The sequence below is a fragment of the Lampetra fluviatilis genome, chromosome 14, assembly GCF_964198595.1.
Source record: "Lampetra fluviatilis chromosome 14, kcLamFluv1.1, whole genome shotgun sequence".
In the NCBI taxonomy this organism is placed as follows: domain Eukaryota; kingdom Metazoa; phylum Chordata; class Hyperoartia; order Petromyzontiformes; family Petromyzontidae; genus Lampetra; species Lampetra fluviatilis.
In genome coordinates, this window is record NC_136288.1 from 2,515,606 (window position 1) to 2,520,683 (window position 5,078).

The following is a 5,078-nucleotide window of genomic DNA, read 5'->3' on the forward strand; positions in this document are numbered from 1 at the left end:
CTGTCATGCAAATCTCGGTGTTGACGGAAACACCAAAGCGGCAATCTGAAGTTCAATTGGTGCGCATGAGCAACCACGACTACGTCGGAACGGCTGTTCCTGTTTGTCGTTCCGCCCTTCAGAGAAAGGCGTGTGACCTGCAAAGTGCTACGAAACACAATCTTACAACAAGACAACCCCGCCTGCTAGCAGCCACACCACGCCTCTCTGAAGGGAGGCGGGAGGGGGGGTTAAAATCCTGTGTTCTGCGATGTGTCCACAGCTTTCTAATTTACGTCTCGTGGAGATAAGCCACGTTGGCCAATCCGGCCTCTATCAGGGCGAGCCTCTTGCCGAGGCAAGTTTATACGGCTTCACTTCTGCCAGTTATTTTTCCCCAAGACGAAATTCTCGTGGGAAAGAGGCCACGGTTGCGAGGCCGTTTAGCTCATGTCTGACTTGGGAGCTCTAAAGGTACTTAGCAGGATAAGGCTGGATCACGACCATCATAAATTTACGGCTGCTTGCGCGGCTCTGCAGTGAAAGACCCAACAGATCGCAGCTGCGTGTCATCATAACCTTTGAGCGATTTCAGAAAATTATTGAAGACGCTATTTTACATGTGCACGTTTATTCAGCAACGTCTAATCGCGTGTTTTTGTTTTGTACTGTGCACCATTCAGATCGCAATGGACTCTGTGACTTTCCAGACTGTAAAGTTGGCACAGTTCTTTCAGTCTGCCGTGTTTATATCGAAAGCTGTTGTCTGGCTGACTGCTGCTCGATACAGTTGTAGTCAGTGATCGCCAAATACAAAGATCCCCCGTATAGGCTTAACAGACTGCTGGGAGCAAGTGCTGTGAGCGAGCAGCTATGAAGGGCGACACGGCGCACGAGGGGGTGGGTGGCCAGCACCACGTCCGCCGCCTTTGTCTCCCGAGCGGCGATGTTTACACCCTGCACCAGGTAATGTACTCATTTGGTGTTGATGTTGACCTTGAGAGAGAATCGAACTCGGGTCGCCGGGTGCGTAGCGCGGTGCATTCACCGCTACACACACAAATGCAGAAATAAAGATAAAATATTGACCTTCGACGAACGCATTTTCAGACTCGCTTTTGCGCGCAATTAAAATACGTGGGGCTTTAGAAGACGGATGAACGGGTCACGCCCTCGGCATTTGTACACATAACCATTTTTACGATTACATTACCAATATAACAGTGTGCCACTTGATCATGTCTCGTAGCCTCTCGTAGCATTTTTATTTGTAGTCTCGACCACCGACCGGCCATCATCATGATTCCTGCTAGCGACGTGTCCTCCCCAAGTCCACTTACTTTCCATAACAGTCGATACAATGTCTCTAGTGTGATATACGTGCTCTCTAATCCACTGTTAAATACCGAACTTGTTTTTTCTTTTTCTCGGCTTGATTTATTCCAGTGGGAAACTTAAAACCTCGTGTTTTGTGCAGAGTGGTGAACTTTGACTTGGGTTAACGGACAGACGCATGTCAATGGAGCACCCCCCCCCGCGTGCTTTGGAGTCAAACTCTACCAATTTCAGCCAAGGCCGCCGAGCAAAGCAATGATGCAGTCGGGTTGGGTCTCGCACGCTGCGTCTTGAGTCAGTGGGCGTTGGGCGGAAGGTGTCGCTGAGATGGGGTCCCACCGGGGGTCTCTCTGAGTGTCGCTCTGGGTGGCCTTGAGTTCGTGCGCGCACACCGCTGCAGAATCCTGCACACCCCCAGGGTGGACTGTTTTAATGTTCACGTTGTGCACGGTTGTACCGCGAGAGGCTGTCACGCGGCACTAGGAGAGCGCACTCATGGGCCAGGCGGTGGTGCTGCGCAAGCAAGTAATCCAGGCCCCGTGGAAGCGAGGTTTTGCGGATCGCACAAATGTTGCGAAACTCCCTTCTCGTGGGTGTCTAAAAATGTCTTAGGCCGGCCTCTCAGGAGCAGGCGGTTTTAGCAAAACTGTGGACTCCGCTCGTTCCATACATTTGGGATAGAGTGTTTCCCCCTCGCACGCGTGGGTTTTCTCCAGGTGCTCCAGTTTCCTTTGCTACATGTAAACACTCATTAATTGGCCGATAATGCACATATATATAGAAGACCGCAGAGCTTGGGCAAGTATTGGCGCCGGCCTATCGCGTGGCTGCCTTCCTGCTTGTCTGCAGTTCCTCTCGCCTCTGAGTCATTCTCTGTCTACGACGGTGGGGCAATTCGAGTGCGGCACGTTGCAAGTTAAGTTGAAATTCTTATTTCAAACTCAGCACAACTCTTAATGTGCCCGTGAAGCAGGATAGCGAATTGGCCACAGGTTAATTTACAAAACAGATCCTGACCCCTTCCCCCCACCCCGACTGCAGCATTGACCAGCATGGTGAAGTATGGTCAAACAACCCCGCCTCCATGACAGACAAGGCGTAGGGAGGCCTTCATCCAGCAGTGGATTAAAAAAGGGCCGTCACATAAACATACCCACAGTCATACACATCGATGGCAATGCTCGCCCACCACAATTACAAAACGTTGCATAATCACGTGACACGGGAGCTGACGGCCAAGGCGAATGACGGAGTGTGACAGCCAGGGTGACAGAACGCGTCCGGGAGGACGTCCCCCGGGGAGACGGAGCGAATGATTCGGGTTCGTGTGCAGCTGCTGGGGTGGATGAGATTCCGTCGCAGGCTTGGAGTGGCATACATCCAGCCGTGGATTGGCCGTGGCCGACGATGATGAATTACAGTCATAATATGGGTTACGGGGTGTGTGGGGGGGAGTGGGGAGAAGGAAGTGAGGAACACATCCACACTTAATCTTCCCGCAAAAGAATAAACAGGATCAACACAACATCTGCATTTGCTTAAACTATGGTTATGCCAGAATAATACAACTCGTAAGCACGTGTGCATCATTGACACAAACCCGCACACCATGTAACTGTCGGGAGAGGGCATGAGAGCAGCAGGTGGTGGTGCATCTTTGTCGTGAGACGGTGGCGTGCGCGGGGTGGACGGTGTCCCTGTGCGCGTTAGTTGGTGATTGCAAAACGAAACATCACGAAGCGAAGGTTGGAGCGGTGGCACACTGGTTAGCGCACCGCGTTACGATATCAACACGGCGACCTGGACTCAGTGGCGCGTGATATCGGAATCGATCGTGGGTTCATACTTGAACGTATTTTTAATAGCTTAGGTTCACCACTTCAGCGAACAGCGTGCTGAGTGAGGTGTGGCAAAAGCAAATCACACTTGGCCCACACGGTTTAAGTGAGGCCCCTCGTCCAGCAGTGGATTGACAATGAGAGAGCTGTACAATACATGGCAGTGTAAATCATTACGACGATCCGGGTGTCCCAACAACACCACGCTTTTCTCAGCCCCCCCCCCCCTCCACATTTAGACACACGCGTTTAGAGTAATTGGCTGCAGTACATTACCACGTGATAAGCCACTTCGTTGAGCTATCATTTGTGTCCAGGTCGCTTCCTGAAAAGAAAAAAAAGCTGTATAGCTCAATGGGCCGTACCTGAAAACAAACTTTCGTTTTTAATACCACGTTGCATATGTCCCACTTGGTATAGTCCACGCACAAGATAAAGTGAGAGGCAGGAGGGAGGACTTGGAGTTCAGCTGCTCTAGCCCGGCGTCAATCAATATCCATGGGAAAGTGACCACCCAACTAACTCTGACGCAGGCAGCAGCCACCCTCATATACCCCCCCCCCCTCTTGCATCATTTCACGGCTGTGTGTGTGGGGGGGGATCTGGGTTCCCAGTCAACGGCGCAGCGAAGGGAAGGGAGTCACGATTACAAGAATCTCTTCTTCAGACCCGGAGCCTGCAAGACGCACACGGGAGGGTAGACCTTACACGCTGCAGTCTGCGTGGGTAGGCATTTGATGGCATTATATAGAGAGAGTGAGCCTTGTCTGACATTGCAATACGTACTTAGCCATCGTAGATGTGACGGTACACACCCTGGTACCTCTCAAATAAGACGGTGTATTCTGGATAGGTGCTAAGCTGGATAGATGCGAGAGTATAAATATATAACTCTACATATATATAATACACTACGTAGATTTTTATTATTTGCTAGAACACTAAAGTCTGACAGTATATATAGTACACTTTTTTGACTGGGTATTTACGGATAATTACAACACTACACATAGTCTGGATAAGAGTACACTATTTAGCCTTACGTTAGCCCGGACTTTAACGGCTATAACACAAGACAGCATATAATTTGTATAGGCGGTACGATAAAAATCGTAAACATCAATACTGCAGCAGTGATATTTAGATATATACCACGCTATATAGTGTGTGGTTAGGCAGAAGGCCACCGTATTATTCAACACGTGTATAGCCTGGTAGAGCAAGAGCCCGCAGGGCAACGCACACCACACTCACACACCGCACACACCGCACACACCACTCACACCCCACACCCCACACACCCCCCACACGTACCCCACACGCACCACTCACCCCACTCACACCCCACACCCCACACGCACCCCACACACACCCCACACCACACACACACCTCACACCCCACACACACCCCACACCCCACACACACCCCACACACACCACTCACCCCACTCACACCCCACACCCCACACGCACCCCACACTCACCCCACACCCCACACGCACCACTCACCCCACACGCTCCCCACACCCCACACGCACCCCACATTCACCCCACACCCCACACACACCCCACACCCCACACACACCCCACACTCACCACTCACCCCACACACACCACTCACCCCACTCACACCCCACACCCCACACGCACCCCACACTCACCCCACACCCCACACACACCCCACACACACCCCACACCCCACACACACCCCACACACACCACTCACCCCACTCACACCCCACACCCCACACGCACCCCACACTCACCCCACACCCCACACACACCCCACACCCCACACACACCCCACACGTACCCCACACGCACCACTCACCCCACTCACCCCACACACCGCACACACCCCACACCCCACACACACCCCACACCCCACACGCACCCCACACCCCACACCCCACACGCACCCCGGCT